Raw genomic sequence first — 23,103 nt, 5'->3', positions numbered from 1 at the left:
AGAAACATAATGACAAGTCAATAAAATAAGATCAATTTAGTTGTTTTTATAGTAATAGATATGGAATATTCCTCTATTTTTAACTTCTAGACTTACTATTTCCAGTCAAAATTCAACAACACTTAAATATATCTCTTAAGTACTACCTTACAGTAATTCCCAAGAAGGGAAGAAAGAAGATAAAGGAGGGAAAAAGAATGGGAAGACTTAATTTATATATTGGTCAGCCCTCAGAAACAAATAATCTTACTCTTTTACTAATACTGCTATCACTTGGGGGCGTGAGAGTACCCTTACAAATGGTTCCAACAGATTTACTTATCTACATTTTTAAAAGCATACATCTTCCTGAAATGTTTTTGCTCCTGGAATCTAATCACAGCATAGTCTAACCTCCCACCCATTACAGGAGCCCTGGGCATTATCTCCAGAAGGAATCACACAGCCTCTGCTTTGGTAGCTGTGACTGTCCTGCACTCTACCTTACGAACTTTACAGCCACCCCTCACACTTTGCATTCTGTCTATATGAACCCTGTCCCCAACGTGCCTTGTTCTGTCACGGTTCAGTGCATTTGCATGTGCCCTTCCTTCTACCTGAAATCTCCTCCTTCCACTTGTCTAACAGGAAAACTCTGCCCAACTATTTAGGTCATTAAATATGAAATGTCCAATTTCAAATCAAAAGTTTATTATATCTCAAACAAGAAGCAGTACAATTAATCAAAGTATGCACCTAAACTATTGATACAGTTTTGCCATCTTAACAGTAGCTTTCTTGTGCCAGCAGCCAAGAAGCCTAGACTGCAGGTGATGATGAAATCTCGAAAGGCATTTTCCACAGCTTGTTGAGAACTGAATGTTTCCTTGCAAGAAGTGGTCCAAAGCCTGGAAGAAGCGGTAGTCAGTTGGTGCAACGTCTGGTGAATACAGTGGATGACAGAGTCAGCATCTGACAGTCCAGCATCTGTAGTTTGATCAGCATTGTTTGTGCGACATGTGGTCGAGTGTTGTCTTGCAAGAGGATTGGCCTGTCTCTATTGACCAATCTCACCTGCTAAAATGCAAGCATCCTCGTCATTTCATCCAACTGGTTGCAGCAGACATCTGCTGTAATCAGTTGACCAGGTTTCATGAAGCTGTAGTGGATAATACCAGCACTGACCCACCAAATACCATTAGCTTTTTATGATGGATATTCGGTTTTGGACTGTGTTCTAGCACTTCGTCTTTTTCCAACCATTGTGCCGAATGCTTGCCATTGTCAAAAAGAATCCATTTTTCATCACACGTAACAATTGGTGTAGAAATGGTTTGCCTTTATATTGTGACAGCAAGCTTTGAGACGATTTCTCTTCTGATGCTAGTTTAATTCATGCAGTGCCCATCTATTCAGATTCCTTACCTTGCCCATTTGTTTCAAATGGTCCAATGTTGTTGGAATAGTAACATCAAATCTTGCTGCTAATTCAGGCGTAGGTTGAGATGGATTCGCTTCCACTACAAGTTTTAGCTTATCATTATCCACCTTGGTCTCTGGTCACTCATGTGGCTCATTTTCAAGATTAAAATCACCAGAACCGAACTTCTCAAACTATCGACGTACTGTGTGTTCATTAGCCACACCCTTTCCAAACACTTGGTTAATATTTTGAGCTGTCTGCGCTACACTGGTTCCACAATGGAACTCATATTCAAAAATAACACAAATTTTGACTTATCCGTGGTTTCACAAAAAGTGTCCTAAAAAACATTTTGAAAGATAATCACAAGCCAAACCATGTGTTTGAAAGAATGAGGATATACCTTCACAGTAAAAATAAAACAAGAAGGGTCAAAGTGAAATGTCAGACATATCAACTGTCAAACTTAGTGTTTAAGGAAATTGGACATTTCATACTTTATAACCTAAATATTACGCCTCTCAGCTCAAGTGCTCTGTCCTATGAAAGCTCCTCTAGGTAGATTTAAGAGCTCTTCTCCTGGACACCCCCACGGACATAGAGATAGACACACACACCTTTGTACACACATCCCTTATGGCCACTATCTTCTCTCATTGCATATGTTTATATTCATATTCACCTGTCCTCTGGACTAAGTCTCTTGAGGGCAGGAGTGTCATACCTTTGCATTCTCTGCACCTAGTCTATTGTCCAGTAGTGAAGTATTATTTATTTAATGAACAGATCAAATGAATGAATAAATGAATGAATTATCCCTAAACAAAGTTCTATAGGAGCCTAGAAATGGGAGCTATCGCCACTGACTGGCCACACTGAAAAGATAGCAATTGACCTGGGTATTGAAGGAGAAATTTGATTTTACTTGGCACAAAAAAAGAAGGTGAGAACTATAAACAGGAATAGCAAGAACAAGGGACTGAGGGTAGGCAAATATATGGCCTCCTCAGACAGCAGCTAGTATCACAGGTGCAGTGGGAGACAGATGTGAAAGAGGAAGCTGAGGCCAGACGCTAGGGCCAGGAGATGTCTAGGGAGCTAGGGCCTCATTCTGGACATAATGAAGAACCATGAAAAAATTTTGAACAGGAAGAAATGTGATCAGATATGACACTTGACTAGAGATTGGTTGGGAGGAAATTGCAATTCCAGTAAGTAAGAGCCTGGCAGAGCACAGCAGCAGTGGGACAAGGAAAACAAAGTAAATTTGAGAAGCATTTTGGAAATCGGATCAAGACTTGGCAACCAACTGGACGTGGGAAGTGAGGAAGTAGCAAAGTTGACGCTGGGCCAAGCTTCCCGACCTGGCAACTGAGTGAACACTCAGATAGCGCCACCTACGAGTTTCTCTTGTCTTCATAAGCTGATTGCAAGCTCTGAGAGAGCAAGACCCTGGCTCTTAGTGTACTCTTTGTATCTCCTGAGGCTCCCAACGCTGACCGTGCATTCAGAGGTTCTTAATAAACATTCGTCGAAAGACTTAATGTTTCTTATACTCACCAAATATGTAAAAAAGAAAAATATAACAATACAATTACAGTGTCTTTTTCAGAGACTCTCTGTTTAAAGATTCTCAGCATGTTTTCCAACCGCAAATGGATTCACGACTGTGTCAACTATATCATTCAACTTGGACACCCACCCAACTGACCCGTCACTGCACAAACCGAAATCTCCTTTCCAATAGTGTGTGCTGGGGGGTGACACCCGGAGTGGTTGGTATTTTTACTTTTTTTGGAGAAAAGGCTGTGATGCTTTCCGTGCTCTGAAAATGAATCCAAAACCATAAAACAGGCTGAATGTTTTCCTCCAGTGGAAGAAAAGAAAGCAAACCTACTACAGGTAAATTGAAATCTTCAAATAGGCCTATAACACATTGCTGAGAATTCTTGAGATAATGGCCTTAGTTAGACTGGGGCCACAAATCTTTACATTTCCTCATTCTCCTGGCAGGACTAATGAGATTTTATGGTGGCCAAGCTGTTTATCCCTTGGGTGACATTGGCAAGCACAGCTATATCTTTATCAATCAAGAGTTTTCTGCACTGCAGCTTTTTTCCCCACAAAGATTGCCCCAGCCTAGATTACAACATTGACAACATGTAAAAACCTCGTTCCTTCCCATGAACACTCCACCCTTCCCTTTCTGTTATTTGGATCTAATCATCTGTCCTCCTGTCACATTACTCCAGAACAAAGGGCAGGCAGGAGAAATGGATAAAAGGAAAAGGAAAGAAAATTTTAGATGCACCTACGAAGAGATGCAAGGCCGACAAGTCCATATTTAAAATATCATACGTGCCCAACAGACCATTTACAATAGATCTGCAGACAGGCTGCTGCCCACGGTACCGTAATTACTCAGCAGGCAGAGGAAGCTCTCTTCCCATTAGCAGTGGCCAGGAATAAGAGGAGGTGACCACCACTGCAGTCTAGGATAAGGATTTGGTTCCTCCTTATTGCTTTCATGTTGCCTGAATTAGCCCGCAATGTCTGTTTTCAGCACTGAAGAAGCACTCATATACACACAAATACACAAACTCACATATTTGACAATTGCCATTATAAACTCCCAGAATGAAGTGTCCATTTTATCTTTGTAGCCAGGAAAATGTCCCCAGTTCTCAGATCAAGGAGATATTGAATAATTAGCTCTGCAGAAGTCAAAGTACAGGTTCTAGTTCTGTTTCTCCCACTGAATACAGCTATGACAGCTGGAGAGAAGGCACGGGCAACTTCTTGAGGATTCTTGAAAAAGTCGACAGTAGCAGGCAGATTGGGAAAGAAAACCAGAATTTAAAGTGCCACCAAACTGACTGTGGACTTGCCATTTTTTCCCTCTGGTATTCCCTGGACAGGACCCAAGGAAGCCTGAGAGCCAGAAGTGAGCGTCCGTGTGGACAGAGAGGGCTCCTGCATAAGCCTTCTAGTTTGGGCTTAAAATGAGAGAACAGAGTCTCCTGGCAGTAACAGCCACAGCATGGAAGGCCTGTAACATGGAAAATGCTGAGGAAGGGGAACTTCCCTCTTCAATCAGAGGAGCTGTGGTCCCAAGAGCATGCTTTTTCCTCTCTTTGTGCTCCCACCACTTGGTTCTGGACAGGAGCCAAGTCACAAGAAGTGTACAGAAGAGCAGAGTAAATGCAGTTCCAGCTTTCTGCATGGACAACCAAAACGGGGAACCCTAGGAAACTAGAGAGTGCCAGGCAGACCGTGGAGAGGAAAGACCTTGGGAACAAACCCGTAAAGTTATTTGCTAACTTTTGGGCTCACCCTCAAGCTATGCGTGCTTGGATTTGATCACAAACAGCATAGCAAAGACTTTGAGAGTGGAGTCTACAGCTACATCACCATCTAGATCCTTGCCTGGCCATGAATAGTAGGCATCCAGGAGAAATCTGAACAGCACCACAAAGACTTTGAGAACAGATCCGACATTGCAACTGCACCCCACAGAAAGCCGCTCAGAACCTGCAGCCTAAACCAATTGTGTCAATTGCCTGCTAAAAAAAAAAATAAGCAAATGAACAAACAAACATTCTCTACAGGATTTAAACAAGACCCAGTATTTCATAATATAATATTCGAAATATCAATGATATGATCTGAAAATACTCAGCCTATGAACCACGAAAATCTCAGCTCAACAAGGGAAAAGACAGTCAATGGATGTCAATATGAAGAGAGCACAGATGTGAAAGTTATCTGATAAGAACTTTAAAGCAACTATTATAAAAATGCTTCAAGAAGTAAGAGTAAACACTCTAGAAAGCTTCAGGGGGGGAAAAGGAGATATAAAAGAAAAACCAAATAGATATTTTAGGTCTAAAAATATAATAATAAAAATTTAAAACTTACCAAATGGGCTTAATAACAAAAGCCTAATATTTGTGTTATCAGAGTCCCAGGAGGACAGGAAAAAGTACTTGAAAATACTTGAAAAAAATACAGAATAGTACTTGAAAAAAAAAAAGACTAGAAATTCCTCAAATTTGGCAAAAGGCACAAACTTATTCAAGAAGTTCAGTGAATTCCAAACAGGACAAATGCAAAGAAATCCATGCCCAGACACATCCTTATGAAAAAATCCAAAAAACAAATCTATGAAACAAATCTAAAAAACAAAAACAAATTAGAAAATCACTAAAACAACCAGGGAAAAGCAACACATTATTTGCAGGGGAATGATTAAATGATGGTGGAATTCTCCCCTGAAACAACTGGCGGTGAGAAGGCAGTTGAACAGCATTGTTAGAGTGCTGAAAGAAAAAAAATTGCCATTTTGGAATTCTATATTCTAAGAAAATATCCTTTAGGAGTGAAAGTGAAATAAGAACATTCTCTGATGAATGAAAAATAAGAGAATTTGTTGGCAGCAGATATGCTCTAGAAGAATCGCTAAAGAAAGATCTACAGACAGAATTACTCCGTGTGAAAGAAGCTAGACTCAAAAGGTTAAGTACTGTAATGATTTCATTTATATGGCACTTTCAGAAAGATAAAACTATGGCAACGGAGAATAGATCAGTGGTTGCTAGGGGTCAGGGGTGGGATGAAGTTGTGATTAAAATGGGATAGCATGAAGGAATTTTGGAGCAATGAAGCTGTTCTGCATCTGGATTCTCTATACATATTAAAATGCATAGAACTCAACGTACACACACAAAATCCATCTTGCCACGTTAAGAACCTTCTAGTCTTTGAAAAATACTTGGAGCTTTACCACCTTTCTTGGACACCTGCTTGTGAATATCATCGATGAGGCCAATGCCAAGCTTTCTGCTGCCCCTGAGTGTAGCTTATAGCCAAATTTATCCTCCCCACCTGCCCCACTGCCAGTTCAAGCAAAGAAAATAGCACATTTGAGCTGAACAATGAATAAGAAGTCAGAATGCATTTTGTGGGACAGCTCTCTCCTACAAAAACTATTACGTAAAACTCATCTCCCCTCACCCCTAGTCTGCAGTAAGAAAAAAACTGAACTCATCTGGATCAGGACTTACAGATCTATGTGTTACCTCATCATTGAAGCACCCGCTTCTGTGTTTCTCTTCTAGCTGCTGCACCCTCAAACGTACAATAAGGCCTGGGCAGGTCCTGAAGCCTCTACCTACTGTACCACCTGCCACTCCGCTGACATGTAGAGTAATTTCTCTGGCAACAGAGACCCTTTTGGTCCAAGTAATAATTCTCTCTCTATATCTGGGGATTGGTATTATTTTTGCTTTGGTAGACCCACAGGAGGAAGAAGGAATCACACATTTGTAGCAGAAGAAATAAAATAAAAACAAGACCTTTGGCACCACTCTAATACTTCAGTTTTGCATTGTTTAAAAGTTGTATTTAGGGTGGGTGCAGAGGCTCATGCCTGTAATCCCAGCATTTTGGGAGGCCGAGGCAGGAGGATCACTTGAGCCCAGGAGTTTGAGATTAGCCTAGGCAACATAGCAAGACCCCATCTCTACAAAAACATTTAAAAATTAGCTGGGCGTGATGACACGTGCCTGTAGTCCCAGCTACTCAAGAGCCTGAGCCGGGAGGATCGCTTGAGTCCAGGAGTTTGAAGCTACCATGATCGCAACACTGCACTCCAGCCTGGGTGACAGAGTGAGACCCTGTCAAAAAAAAAAAAAGTTACGTTTATGTGACTCTCTCCCCCTTAAGACAGGAACTGTGCTTTAACCAGTTCTGTCTCGAGAGGATGGCACAGTGACACATAGAGGCACTCACATAAATGTAGGTTGTAAATGAGTGAATGAATGCACACGTGACTGAATAAATGAATGGTGTGACTGATTCAGGAAAAGTTCTGCAAATACGGCAGGTGGCTGTGCTCCCCTCACCCAAGTATGTCTCCTGCCACTGGTGGGAGGCAAAGGTGGTGGTCCAGAGGCCTAGGAGAAAGCAGGGTGCTGACAGAGGGGTCCAGTCTGGTAACAGGAAGGCGGGAGAATTGGGCCACAGCAGGTGACTCATCAGTGTGCCACGGATTGGCTTGAGCCTTCATCTCTAGGTGAGCAGAAGGAAGGGGGTCAGCAACAGAAAACAATATGCACAGGGAAATGCTCCAAGGCCAACATGTGAACCCAAACATCACTCCTCTAAAGTGTTTTCCGTCCCATTAGATGTGCCTTCAAATAGTGTCTCCTCTCAAATGTGTTTAAGAAATACTCTATGCTGTGTCTCCCTCTTGAAGATGCAAAATACATATTTGCTTATTAAATCCTCAGAAAAGTCCCATGGTAAAGAATTATATTTAAATTTTTAAGTTGATGTATAATTAGTATATGCGCTTATTTTTAAGTGTTCAGTTCAATGAGTTTTGAGAGTTGAATGTTCAATTTACCACCACCAAAACAAGACATAGAACATTTCCATCACCCCAGAAAGTTCTCCCATGCTCCACCCCAGTGAACCCCCTGTCCCCACTCAGAGACAACCACTGACTGACTTACCATCACCATAGTCTGGTTTCGCTAGTTCTTAGACGATGCTGCATGTATTTTTGCGTGCCTGGCTTCTTTTGTTCAGTGTGAGATTTTTGAGTTTCATCAGTGCTGTTGTATATATCATTAGTTCATTATCTTTTTTCACTGCTGAGCTATATTCCATTGTGTGTATATATAAACTGTGATATATGTTATATATATCTATATTGTGATATATAGAGATTATATGTTTGTATGTATATATATATCACAATTTGTTTATCCATTCTCCTGTTGATAGTAATTTGGGTTATTTCCAAGTTTTGACAATTATGAATAAGGCTGGTATGAAGATTCTTATATAAGTCTTTTTGTGGACGTATGTTTTCATTCTTCTTGGGTTAAACAGGAGTGAAATAGTAGGGACATAGGGTATATATGTTCAGCTTTATAAAAATTGCCAAACAGCTCTCCAAAGTGGTTGTACCTGTTTAACTTTTTAAATTTAGTACTTCCTGTATTCATCTGACCACAGAGCCACACATGTGTAAAATGAACAGGTTGGACTAGACAACTTTTAAGATTCTTTCCAGCCCTATTTGATGAGAGAAGCCAAGGCATTCACAAGCGTTGTTGTTCAAGGTCAGGGTTTTGCCTTCTTTTATAAATCTGATAGGCAAAAGCAAATGATATGAAACCCAAGATGACTAGAAAAACTTTAAAATGTTGGGAGTACAAAGATAGAAGGCATCTCTGAGCCCACTGAGTGGGGAAGGGGGGTTAGTGAGCAGTCACTTGGACAGAGACATGACAAAGGGGATATTTAAGCCAGAGGGAATCAGAGATACCAAAGTTAGAAACAGTTAAAGCAGAGACAATTGCATACAGAAGACTCCAGCAGTGTTTAAGAAATTTCTCTGGTTCAGGGGCATCGATAATAAGATATTCAGGAGACTCTTCAAGATTACTTCTTTTTTAAGAGGGAGCTGGATAGAGGATTTGGGATAAAATTGAAAATAAGATACAGTAAAATTTTATTCATTCTAATTCCATTTATTAAGAATGTAAGCTTTTAGGCCAGGCATGGTGGCTCATGGCTGTAATCCTAGCACTTTGGAAGGCCAAGGCAGGAGGATCACTTGAGGTCAGGATTTCAAGATCAGTCTAAGCAAGAATGAGCCTCCATCTCTACAAAAAAACAGAAAAATAGAAATAGAAAAATGTTTTCCTGTTTCTTGGGTAAATACATAGGAGTGAAATTGCAGGGACATAGGGTATATATGTTCTCTACAAAAAAAAAAAAAAAAAGAAAAATTACCTAGCTACCCAGGAGGCTGAGGCAGGAGGATCGCTTGAGCCCAGGAGTTTGAGGTTGCAGTGAGCTATGATGACACCGCTGCACTGTAGCGAGGTGACAGAGAGAGACTCTGTCACAAAAACAAACAAACAAAAATTAGCCAGTGCAGTGGTGCCTGCCTGTAGTCCCAGATACTTGGGAGGCTGAGGCAGGAGGATCACTTGATCCTGGGAGTGGAATTTGCAGTGAGCCATGATGATGCCTCTGCACTCTATCCTGGGCAACAGAGCAAGACCCTATCTAAAAGAAACAGAATGTAAGGTATTAATGACATTACTGCTGGGATACAGTTCTCTGGATTTCTTGCACATCTGTGTATCTTGAGCAGAGACACTGGCTGCCCTTTGTTCTGGACTATCTTTTGAAGGATGTTTCTATAGTGAACAACCTAGGAAAATAGAGATAATGTCTACTTCTGGAGCAAAGGGCAGGTTTGCCTACGTCCTTGGAGGATAGAGATAATATCTACTCTTAAAGTAAAGGGCATGCATACTTGGTGCCATTTATAAAAGATTCAGGTCCCTAAGCTCAGACTTCATCTCCTGAAATGCAACCCACTCCACGTGCAGGTGTAACCTGGCCGTCTTCAATCACCGTTTTGAGACATGGGGAACCAATATAAACTTTTAGAAACTAACAATCTACTGATACAGCTGTGAATAATAAACTGTCCTTCTCTGACCCAGCAGTGCCATGTCTTTTCCCAGTATCCATGAAACTAAGTTGGGCTAAGCTAACTTGTTAGCTTGCAAGTGGGGTAAAATCTCAGTCTCTTCAAAATTCTTGGGAATTACATGTGACCTTTTTTGAATAGTAGCAAAAATTCTTCCCTATACATTTCCAAAGTCTAATTTATCAATAAAGGGAATTAATTCTAAAATCAGGAGTTTTTTTTAAAACAGGGGTTCACGAAATTAAGGATTCCTCAATACATTGCTAATTTCTAAACCTAGGGGCTCTAGAGCAAGTATTTTCCTGCAGTTTTTAGAAAGTTATTTTCCTGGCACCGGTTGGGATACTCCCTTCATTCCAGGATCTAAAACAATAAAACTTATCTGTCAGATCTCCTAGCACAAAAAAAGAGAATCCAACTCATCCTCAGCTGCTGAGGGGTATGGCCCAAGGGCAAAGGCCCCCTCAGCTCCTTCAGTTTCAAAGGCTGGCTGCTCCCTGCCCCAGACCACCTCCACAGCAAAACCCCGAACAGGGAATATCTCCTGCACGGTTTCCAAAAGGCAGAAGACAAGTGTCTGTCCACGCTGCGAACAGATGGAGAACCTTAAACAAATCTCCGGCCATAAAGGAGGGTCAGTAGCTGGGAATGCATACAACTTGCCAGGAACAGTCCAGGGTCTTCTTGTTCCCCATTTGGGAAGGAAACTGGACAGTCACTCAAGTCAAAGGATGCAGGAATACTCCTCACTTTAATTCCAGCCCCTACAGCCCACATGTCACCCCTTCTTTCGTTTCAGTCACTTCGTGAAAATGATCCTTTGCAGATGGCCTAAGTCATACGGGGACTCTCCAGTCACTACCAACATCATGTGAGTTTTATCTGCCTCTAAAATCCTGGCCTTCCCTCACTTGCTCTCTGCAGTACCAGCACCTAACCCGTCTCCCGGGAGCAATGCCCTTCGCTGTTTTGAAACCAGTGATCCTCATCTTCATCCACACTGACTCCCACCTTCCACCATCGGACCAGATGACTTCTTGAGATTCCTTCCAGATCTAATATCTGTCATTCTATGTTGCCCATTCACCCATTCCCTTCCCTTAAAATACCCACATATCCAGCAAAACCCGATGCTGACCCCATATGACTTTCCTCCTCTTCCAATACAAGTCCCTAAAGTGTCCACTTTGCAAGTCAATTCACTTCTGGACAATTTCCAATATATGCTTTACTCTCTATATGGCACAGAGGCAGTGTGCTCACTAAGGTCCCTACAGATCTACTCATTTCAAATCTGATGACCATTTCGTCGCTCCCCCCCTCATTGCCCTTTATCCTGAGGGTGTGTGTGTGTGTGTGCATGCATGTGCACACACATTACAGACTGAATTATGTCCCACAAAATTCACATCTTGAACCCCTAACTCCCAATGTTCCTGTATTTGGAGATAGTTCCTTTAAGAAGGTAACTAAGGTTAAATGAGGTCATACCGGTGGGGCCCTGATCCTATAGGACTGGTGTCCTTCTACGAAGAAAAAGAGATACCAGAGAGCTTTCTTTCCCTGCACATGTGTGCACAGGCACAGAGAAAAGGCCATGTGAGGACGTGGCAAGAAGGCGTTGTCTGCAAGCCAGGAAGAGAGGCCTCACCAGAAACAAAATTTGCTGGCACCTTGATCTTGGAGTTCTAGCCTACAGAACTGTGAGAAGATAAATTTCTGTTGTTTTAAGCCACCTAGTCGGTGGTATTTTGTTATGGCAGCCCGAGCTGACTAATGCAATATGCATGCCCCTTATTGGTTTTTAACCTTGTTATGCCTAGCAAACTATGAAAGGTAGTATCCTTAGCACACTGCATAGAATATGCATTCTATTCTACACAATATAGTCTGCATAGCATGCAAAGCATTCATGAAACATTAGGTAATTACAGAATGGCAGGGCTACAAGTAAAGGTCACAGCTAAAGGCAGAATGCTAGCTATTATCTGCAGAAAAAAGGAAAACGAGCAAATGCATAGGTTGTCCTATTTATATTTCAAATAAGCTCTTTTTTCAACTAACATGCCCATATCTTGTTTTCTCACTTTTAGTGGCCATTGATAAATACAACTTTTTAACTTTACAAGCACAATTACATTCCACAAAAAGGTCAGCCTTAGTATTTTCAGACAGTACCTGGAGTGGAGGAGGAACGTGTGATTTAAACTAACACTTAATGCAAAAAGGGGGATGATTCATTACTGGCTCTTATTTCATATTCTGGACATTAATTGGAGATCTTTGCTAGAGAACCAACCATTTTGAGATGATGAGGGAAATGTGAACACGGGTTTGGTCTTAAATAATTTAGAGAATTATTGTTAATTTTGTTAGGTATGATAATGATATTGTGGTTATGAAAGAAAATGGAGAAACAACTATTTAGGAGAAAAGAAGAAAGGAAGAGGAGGGAAAGGAGGAAGAGGAAAGAAAAGGGGAAAATTACACAACTACAGCAAAATGTTTATAACTGATTGGGGGAAGGGCACGTCAGGTTCATTATACGATGTCTCTGCTTCTGTGTGAGGGTGAAGCTTTACCGGCTGTGGGAGACGCATGAAGAATATTTGTTGCATGTCCTTTCTGTGTCAGGCACACAGCTGGGCACATTCACGTGTGTTGCCTCATTCGCACCTCCCACAGCCCTGAGAGGTCAGTACTACCCAGTATCCACACTCACCTTCTTTCTTTCTAGCAAATCCTAATTTTGTTCACAGCGGCAAAGTACCCGCTAAGCGTGCCTGCTCAGATTCTTCCCTTATAATTAAGGGTTGCTATGTGATATGATGTTGACCCACGGTTCTTGCTGGAAGTTGGCTAGGGATTTCTGGACAAGGTGTTGCTTTTCTAGTATAGGGGCTTCCCTTTCTTCACTCCCTTCCTTCGTCTTCCTGCCTGGAATGCAGACTTAGGTGGGAGGCAGAGCAGCCATCTTGTAGCCAAGAGGAGACAAATGTGAAAACAAAAGCCTCACACTGAGGATCACCCACCAGGAAGAAAGAAACCACCTGGGATACAGATGTCACCAGCCCTCCCTAAAAATGCCTACCTCTGGACTTCCTGAGAAGTGTGAGAAAAAGCCTTCATTGGTTAAAACACCACAGTCAGCTTTCTGTTATGTACAGTCCAAACATGATCTATCTGATAGTTATTATCACGGTGATTTTACTGGTATATTAAGATACTGGTGTTCAGGTAGGTTAAGAAACTCACTGAAATTTACATGGCCAGAGTAGGGCACGGCTGGTTTTGAACACTGGCTTTGCATTGGCTACCTCTCCTCCACCCCTCCCCCCACCAGAGAGCAAAATACATGAACCTTTTTCTATCCCATGATACCTCTCACTGGGCAAGTCCAAGGACTCTTGGTATTCGAAGTCCAGGCAAGGTGGGACTGGGTCACTGTGTTCTTCTACCAGTCAGAGCCCAGGATGCTGGCAAGGAAGGTATTGTCCCTTCCTTTCCAGGATGATCCTCCTGAAAGGAGAGCAGTGGCTGCTGATAGATATCCCTTCTCCCCTCAGCTGCTTCTTCTACCTGCCCTTCCTACCACCTTGCCTGTGTTCAGGCATATCCAGAATATCCTGTTAAAATAGAGCTGTCTTGCCCAGCAGTTCCCCAGGTGTCCCACAAAACCCCAGGCCGATGGGAAGTTATTATGTATCATTGGATTGAATTAAGACCAAGATGCACAATCTTTCACATTTTAATGTCCCTGAAATCAGGATGTTTGTTACAATTGATGTATCTTATCAGCTACAGCAGCAGCCATTTTTCTCATGCTTTATATTTTACCTCTCTGAAATCATAATGCATTTTACAGGCACTCACATCTTAGTTTTACTGGAATGTTGTGCTTGAAAATAAAAGAGTTCCATGGGCAAATAAGTTTGGAAAATAATGAAACAAACTAAAATAAACGCGTTTTTAATGCAGACCTTCTCAAAGCCTTTAGCATGTCAAAGTGTATCTCCAAGAGATTTGCATAAATTATTTGGCCATGAAACTTTCCTTTCTGTAGAGTGCCTTATCGTACTAGTGTTAAAGGGAACACAAACTAAGAACCCTACCATTATATACTAGGATAGTTGACCAGACTTGCCAACTGACTACCTTCTGTAAGAGCTCTGAGAGAGTTGGTCAGAAAACACGTAAACTGTGAGGCTGACGTGTCTGAAGCATGACCCTTTAGTGGGCAGGTCACAGGCCTCACAGAGGCGCCATCACCCAAGGAAGTCCCTGAAAATCAGAACAGATACCTTCCGGGGCATATCGGAAAGTGGAATGTGCAACGATGCTAAATTTCACCTACTTAGCTCGTTTTATTGGCAGTACCAACCGCTTGGCTTCATCCAGCCCAAAGAGACCAGAGTATGACCACCCCTCACTAATGCCTGCGGTCTGCGTCTGATCCCCAGAATCTCATGACAACATTATTGGTCTCAGAGATACAAATACACTTGCTGTGTCCCCTGTAATGCAGAAAGGCGAGATAGTTCTTAGTGCTTTTTAAATTCCCCAGGGGATTCCAGTATTCGGATAAAGTTAAGGCCCACAGTTTTAAGGCTGTGACTTGATGAAGCAGTGTTGAAACTGTGGCAGCTGTGAAAGACTCATGTCACTGTTGCAGTCACCCGCGCCCTCAGTGATCAAGGCCAAAGCGGTAGTGATGGCGGAGTGTTAAATGGGAGATGGAGGCAGGAAGTATTTCAGACACAGAATCTCCAGGGAGGGGTTTAAAATAACTCAGGTTTTGAGGAGTTTGCAACAATAGTGTACCACTGAAAACACAGGACAGTGAGGGGAGGAGGCAGGGGTCTGGGGGAAGACGGTCGTTTGAGTTTCTCATTGAGCTCTGGCTTTGGGAAGGTGTCCCAAGTGGAAACGTCAGGAGGCCGTCAGAGACAGGGACTGGATGGTGGAGGCAGAGTTATACATTTTGAAGTTATCTGTATCCGCGTAATATATGAAGCTTCAGGAGTTCAAAGACTGTATTTCCCACGAGGCGATATCAGTCAGGACACCACACATTTATAACTGGCGGAGTCTGTGTGCAGGGTGTAAGTTCGTGTTCTACCCCTGCCTCTCTCCAGCTGTGTGGCCTGGCCCATGACGCTGTGCCTTCTAAGCCTCAGTTTCCTTAACTGGAAAACAGAAATAGCCATACCAACCTCTCTGGGCAGTTGTGGACATTAAGTGAGAAAATCCTCGGTAAGAGCCCGGCAGAATGCCTGGTGCTGAGCACGGCCTTGAACCCTGCAGATCTTTCTGCCCCGCTCGCCCAGGCGCTCCCCAGCAGGCGAGATACAGTCCCCTCCTCTCCTGAGCCCACGGGGTCCAGCAGCAACAAGCAATCGATGTGTGCTCATCTCAATGGTATGTGAAGATCAAATCTCGGCAGACCAATTTAACGTTCTTCGATGATATACAGGGCATGTAGATAAGGAACGAGCGAAAGATATTATCTCTCTGCGCTGGAGTATGACCTTACATTCCTCCACTAATGACTTTTCATCAACGAGATAGAAGGAAATAAGAGACACTCCTTTCTCCTAGGTGCGGGCACCAAGAGCTGAACAATATCACCCAAAAGGTGGCTTATCGGTGACTCAGCCTCAACCTGGAAGCACCCCACATGACCTTGCTCATGTCAGCGCGAAGCCAGCACTGAACATCTGTCTTTACCCCGACGACGCAACTGAGAACTTCCTAATTAAATCACAGATGACACCAAGTTGTGAGGCACTAGTCTGAGACAGTAGGAACAGAAGTCAAAATAGCACCAACCGACTAGAGAAATGGCTCACAAAGAGAGCGAGGTGCAATAGGAACAAGTGTAACACAAAAAAAAATCTATACAGACAAGAAGAAGGAGATATATCGGCTTGTTCACTGCCCAGCAACTGGTGTCCCCCAGAGTTGGAGCCAGACAAGCAATGCTCAGAATGACCAGGGCCAGGGTGGAAGTTTAATGCACATCAGAGAAGAAGAAGAAGGCAGAAGAAAAGGGAAAGAGAGGCAAGAAGAGGAAGAGGGAGGGAGAGAAGGTAGGCAAGTGTGATGTTGCTATTGCTGTGGAATATCTTCGGGGTGGACGATGCTAGTTCATTGGAATTCAAGTTCACTTACATGGTCAACAAAGAATTTATAGAGAACATAGTCTGTGTGAGGCACTGTGTCCAGTGCTAGGGATATAGCAGCAAATGAGACATGCAGGATCCTGTCTTCATGGGTTCTTCTTCCTCTTCCCAACTTCTAAATGTGGAAGGGCCTGTTACGAGTCCTCATGTCTCTCCGTACCTGCCCCTTTGCGATCTCATCCACTACCAAGGCTTTCCACACCATCCCTCCGCTGCTGCCTGGCAAATGCAGGCTTCCATCCCAGACTCGTGTGGCCAGTTGTCTACCAATCCTCTCAACAAATCACAGACTTGGTCCAGCCAAAGTGGAATCTTGATTCTCCCTTCTCCCTGCCAAACCCGTTCCTGCCCTGGTCTGTCTCCCTCCACACATGGCTCTCAACACAGCCCAAACAGAGGAGTTGCCCTTGATGCCCATATCCTACATCCTGTTGGTTTTAATCCTTCAGAATTGGAATTACACCCCACAGTCAAAAAACAGCAATTTGCATTCTACAGACTGCTGCAAACAACTGGGACCAGAGCACCTGTTTCCCACCTGCCAAGCAAGACCTTGGCTCCCTGAGCCCTACCACCATCAGCCCGACAAGAAGACTGGGGACAGAGAGGCTGTCTGTGGGGTTTACTGCCTCCGGAGGGGGGACAGCTGTGCTCACGGGGAGAGGCTCCCGCCTCCCTCGCTGTGACGGGCGGCTGTACAACAGGGTCAGCAAACTTTCTCTGTGAAGGGCGAGATGGCAAATATTTTAGGATTTGCTGGCCACACGGTGTCTGTCACAACTACTCAATACTGTCATTGTAGCGTGAAGGCAGCTACAGACAATAACGAATGAGACATAAATAAATGAGCAAGGCTGTCTTCCAATAAGACTTTATTTATGGACACTTAAATTTGAATTTCATATGATTTTCACATATCACGAAATAGTATTCTCTTGATTTTTTTTTCAACCACTTAAAAAAGGTAAAAACTATTCATAGCTCATGGGCTACACAAAAACAGGCAGCAGGCCAGACTTGGCCCCTGGCTGTAGCCTGCCAATTCTTAATCCGAGAGTCACCCTCGCAGACACTGCAGGAGCCTGCCAGGAAGGGACAGTGACACCTCACTTCCCAGCAAACATCTGATATGCCGCAGGACTCCAGACCCGTCCTGGGCTGCAGCTAAGGGTGATGAGAACATAGTGCAGGTGCTTGTCCCCTGGAGGCGGGGGACACACGTGAGCATGAGGCCAGATCCTGCTTCTTAGCTGGAGGTTTCTGAAAACAGGATGACTCTTAGTGAAGCAGGCAAAAGGAACAGGGCTCATTTGTACTCATAACTCTCTCTCTCAAAAATACTGTATTTTTATAAAGCTGTATCTCCTAAACTTCAGCTCTCTCTGTAGTAAACTTAAACTGTAGCAACATAGCTGCAAGTGATTTTTTGGGGTGGTAAGCTTTTGCAATGTTTTTTTGGGGGGTTCATTTAAATTTCCACGATTGTTGGTATAATAAAAAAACAAAAGTTATTCAGATGACAGAAGGTTGAACACTGATACCAGTTAACAAGAGAAGCTGCAGAGAGTCTATCCTGGGATCTTTAAAACTATGATCAACAGCCATCTGTTTGGGGATTTTTAAGGTGAGCCCAGCCTGCCTCAAGAGGCTAGGAGGATCACCACTCGGTTTCCTTGTCTTCGTAATTGCAGGGTACGAAAGGAGACATGCGTGCATAGGGAGGAGTAATTAGAAAGAGCAGCTCTGCTTTTCTTTTCTCTGACCACAGAAATGGAGATTAACTTTCCAAATCCAGTGTAACACTGCAGACCCAGCCAAAGCAGCTTCCTTTAAATTGCATCTGTCTGCATAAGAGGTCTACAAAGCCTGCATTTCAGTGCTGAAATAACCCCAGTTATTTGAGCCACTGTTAATGCTAAAAAGATTTTTAAAGAAGAAAAAAAAAAGGCATCTTAATACAACAAGGAATTTGTCAGACAGGACTTGGTACAAACAAGGCACTAATTTTTTTTTTCCTCCCTATAAAAGCAGTGGAACAGAGTTGGGGAATTGCCCCTGTCTTCTTGGCCTCAATTCCTGGAGGAGACACAAATAGACTTTTTCAGGTCACAGGTTCCTCTGCATCAGGTGGCTCCTGAGTCTCAGCTCAGCATCTGCTAATTCAGGCCATTTTCTTTCCACCTTATGAATTTCCCTAGTGCTAGAGATGCTGGAAATCCAAATGTGATTGGCAAATTTTGATCGTGTTGTAGAGAGCAAAATTCAGTGCAGCTCTCTCTCTTGGGGTTGATTTCAAATCACTAGATTGACAAGTGCTAAAATCTACCTTTCGTTTTCAAAATTAGACTGGATAACTGATTTTTTAAAATAACACAGGGATAGATATTATGTAAAATTTTCTATTCCCCCCCCCCAAATTTTTTTCTGGCCATCACCTTCTCATGGCCAATTTTATTCCTGCAACACACAGCAGGAGGTTTGCAGTTTTGTGATACTTTTCAATGCTATGTCATTAGCAACCCAGATGCCCAGATAAATTACTTAACAGAGAGGCAGCAGAGACGCTGCTCACAGAACCGTCCAGCCAAGGAAAGCGTCTTCGTTCACTCAGTCTCTTCTGTCCAGACAGCCTGTGTGGTTTACAGCTGCTCTCATTTCCATTTCCCAGAAACAGATTAGCAAGTATTTTCTTATAAGCAGGATTCCCTTCTCTCCATGGTAGTATCAGTAATTATGAAAAGATGAATACAGAAAAAGAGCAGCATCGCCTTATATAATCATCACCACCCACTGAGCACCTACTACATACCTGCCTCCACGCAGGCACGGTCCCCTGCCCAGCGACTGCACAAGCAGGCATTGTGCATCCATTTTCACAGCTAAGTAAACTGAACTGCAGGAAGTTCAACAGCGAGTCTGGGCTCATACTTCTGGGATGAAGCAGAGCCTGGCTCCCAGCCCAGCTCCGTCTGCCTCCGGTGCCTTGCTCTTTCCGCTGTTCAGCAACGCCTCGCGGGAACGTGCCCAGGGTTTTCCAGGACTGCCCCTGTAGCAAGTTCGTTTGCCTCTTATGTGAAACTCTTCCCACCTTTTTCCAAATTATTACTTTTCATTGTAATTGCACAACAATGACCTTAAAGAAAATTTTCAAACGTGGGGTGTCACTCTCTCTCACGACTGTTAGCAGTTTTTATATTTCCTTCTAGTCTTCACTGACGTGGATTTAACTAGTACATATTGTCAAATGCTAAAAATTGTATATCCTTCTTTTTGCACGTCACATTATATTATGAACATAGTCCTATGTTTCTACATAACCTTTAGAGTTATTAATCTAATAACTGTATAATATTCCATCAACTTGATATACCCCAATTTCTTAAACTATTTCTCTTCTGTTGAATTGTTAATAACGTTTCCCTAATAAAATAATGTTAATAAATTTCTTTTGTGTGTATACTCGTTTTCCTTTCACTGGAGTTTTTCTTTAGGCTAAATTCCCAAAAGTAAAATTATAGGACCAAAGGGTTTAAATATTTTATGTTTGACCTTCTTTCTTACATACTGAACATACACAATTTTCAACATTCTTCTTCTCATCTTCTAAGCATAATCTGGGAGAAAAAGAGTCAATTCATCACTTCCATTCCCTCACACTTGACTGGGTGTTGGATTATACAATCCAATTGCTCACACTCAAAGCTGCTGCCCATTTCTGAATGTAAGCTAGACTTCTCAAAAAACCCTGTGTTTCCCACATAAATGCAAGGACAGAAAGATAAAAAAATAATTACTCAGTGCTGACAAGGGTACAAGGAAATAGAGCAGCTAATAAAATTCAGTGCGTATAGACTGGTACAACCTCTTTGGAAGGCAATTTGGCAATACGTGGGAAAAGCTTTAAAAATGTATATCTGCTTTAATCCAACCATTCTATTTTAATAATTTATCCTAAGAGGGAAAGTCAAAGTAAGTACAGATATTTAGCTATAAGCATATTCTTTTTAGCAATCCTTATAATAGCAAAATGAAAACAAATTTATGTCCAAAATGAGGGAACTGACTTAAGAAATTATGACACCTCTGTATAATAGAGTACTATGCAACCATTTAAAATTATAATTGTAGATGACATAATACATTTCTCTCCTGCCTCCTCTCTCTCCAGTGATCTCTGCACACGCCAGCTCTCCCTTCCCTCCAGCCCTAAGTGGAAGCAGCCTGAGCCCCTCACCAGATAAAGATGCTGGCACCATGCCTCTAGTGTACCCTGCAGAACCGTGAGCCAAATGAGCCTTTCTTTATAAATTACTCAGCCTTACGTGCAGGCGGTTCCCGGGTTACAAATGAGATATTAAATATTAATACATTCCTGAGAACGTCTTTAGGTTGGATTTGTATGTAACTTGAATCCCTGGCAAACAGCACATAGATGATAGTATTAATAATAACAATATTATAATGGCTCATATGTTGTAGTAATAATATAGTGCAATATTTTAATAATACAGAAACTATTACAGAAACTATTGTGCTCTTTCTTTTCATTCAAACAGAACATAAAAACAAACTCATACAAAAAGTTTAGATGGAGATAGGAGAACTTTCAAAAAGAATACAACAGGTTAACACTCACCTGATGTTGTGTCAATGTCTTGCTTACTGGAAGGGGCACTTTTGAGGCAAGAAGGCAGCTGACATTGATCGGAAGGTGACGATGGAGACGGTGCCGGAGAGGATGGAGTGGGAGCTGGACAATCAGGGTTTGATTCTGTCGCTGGAGGAGGGGAGCTCACCACTGAAGTTGGTTTCTTGAAAAGGTATCTAGGGTCGTTTGCACAGTTTTTCCTTCTTTTCATCATAAATGGCCTTGTAGCAACCGATGTTCTCACTAACTGCACAGTAAACCTTTGTAAACCACTCAATGTTAGGATCTTGCTCCTCAAGCTTAGCAAATCCTGCTTCAATGAGACAAAAGCCTTCAGCTCATTCTTTCGCCGTAAACTTTCTTGGCTCTGGATCTTCTGACTCTTCGTGTTCTTGTGTTTCTACCAGTTGCGTCTCTATGAGACTAGCCACTGGGGTAGAGGTGCTGCGCCAAGGAACCGCTTATACCATGCGGCTTTGCTTACAAGCATGGAAGAAACTAGTCCCAGAATTATTCATTTCAATGCTTAATTATAAATTACCCTTATGGGGAGCCTTGGGAGCCTATTGTAAGTACGAACGCCATAAATAGGGTCGTCCGTAACCCGAGGACTGCCTACATTCCTCTACAGCAAAGCAAATTGACTAAGATGGTAACCAAGGGTATCAAGTGAAGTGGAAGAATTCATGTGACACTTTATAGTCTTCCAGTCACTGGGTAAGGTTACTTGGTAACCTGTGGACTTACAGAAAAGTATCTACTATACTTGTTATAATAAATGAATGAATGAATGAAGAGTTAGTTAGAGAAGGATAAATTTAAGTCTACTAGCCCTGTTTGGCAAAATAAAAAGTTGGCAACTCTATGAATTTCTCCCACCCCCACCCCCTCAGAAAAAAAATCTGGCCTGTGAAATCGTACAGTGTGGGGACTCACAGTTGAGGTCAGTAGTGTCATCATATTGTTCATATTGTTAGTACCATGACTGTTCTCCTGCCTCTTGAGGTCAGAAGACCAAGTCATGTGTATCAACTCTAAGCTGCCCAAGTTATCACTACATACTGTGCTGTATTGGTATTAGGAGGCATGGGCCAAGTAACGGGATGGAGAAGAATCTTACGGATGAAATACAGAATGTATTTAGAAGTGGAAGAAAGGTTGTATTGTGGGGAAAGTTTACCAGCCTACAGATTTGACACTGACTGGGGTAAGTCCAAGGGTGGCGAACACTCCTATCCCTGTCAACATGGTGCAGCAGCAGGCTAGCAAGGTGTGCAAACTGTATCAGTCAGGACTCTCCCAGTGGCCAAGGGACAACAGCTGAACTCAAACTAGCTTAGGTAATGGAGGCAGGGACTTGAAGGCAAGGATTTGAATGCCCTCAAGGATTCTTTCTCCCCATCCTTATCTTTGCTTTTCTCTTTGTGTGTAAATTTCATTCTCTCCCCCTACAGAGAGCTTTCTTTCCTCACACAGAAGTGGGCATGGGAGCCCACCTCCCTGGGGCCACAGTCAAACATCTCTGTAACCAAAGAAGAAAGGGTTCTTCTGCTAGGTCCAGCTAGGAAAATCCTGGGTTCGGACTCTGTTGGATGCCAGGTCTATCTCTACATCAATCCCCATAGCCAGCTGTTACCAAAAGATGGAGTAGAAAGGCAAGGCAATAACCCCTACAAGTTCATGGACCTAGAGCTGGGCGGCCTTAGGTTCAAAGCCATGCACTGGCTGTGTGTCCTTGTGCAACCTACTTAGAGTCTCTAAGCTTCGCTTTCTTCATCTACCAAATAGGGATAATATTAATACCAACCACAAATTGTTGTTGCGCAGATTAAAATAATTTAAATCTGGCAACAGAATAAAGTACTAAAGTCCGTATCTGGCACATAATAAATTTTCTATTCTAATTTGTACCCAAATGATGCAGACTTTTGCTCCTGTCAACACTTCCCTATTCCTGTAGCCAGACTGGATTTATGTTGGATAATGTACCATAGGATACTATCAAATGACACATGCAGGAAGGTGTGGGAGGGCCAACAAAGGTCAAAACCAGAATCATACAAGGACTTAAAAGAACCCCTAAGTATTTCAGACAACAAAACTGTACCCCAGGCCAGGTGCGGTGGCTCACGCCTGTAATCCTAGCACTCTGGGAGGCCGAGGCAGGAGGATTACTCGAGGTCAGGAGTTTGAGACTAGCCTGAGCAAGAGCGAGACCTCGTCTCTACTAAAAATAGAAAGAAATGATCCGAACAGCTAAAAATATACATAGAAAAAAATTAGCCGGGCTTGGTGGCACATGTCTGTAGTACCAGCTACTCAGGAGGCTGAGGCAGAAGGATTGCTTAAGCCC

At 42.6% G+C, this 23,103-nt stretch overlaps 1 long non-coding RNA gene across 2 annotated transcripts in view; it reads right to left on the bottom strand.

Annotated features, from left to right (window-relative positions):
- The window catches only part of LOC123648917, a 69,993-nt gene that overhangs the window by 7,552 nt on the left and 39,338 nt on the right, over nt 1-23,103 (bottom strand). The window contains exon 4 of one of the 2 annotated variants that reach the window (XR_006738821.1): nt 13,273-13,439. The exons of the other annotated variant lie outside the window; for it this stretch is intronic. This is a non-coding gene — a long non-coding RNA (uncharacterized LOC123648917). Of the gene's footprint in view, nt 1-13,272; nt 13,440-23,103 lie in introns of those variants that run through there. 2 annotated transcript variants of the gene reach the window in all.

The sequence above is a fragment of the Lemur catta genome, chromosome 13, assembly GCF_020740605.2.
Source record: "Lemur catta isolate mLemCat1 chromosome 13, mLemCat1.pri, whole genome shotgun sequence".
NCBI lineage: Eukaryota > Metazoa > Chordata > Mammalia > Primates > Lemuridae > Lemur > Lemur catta.
This window is presented reverse-complemented; position numbering and strand designations above follow the sequence as displayed.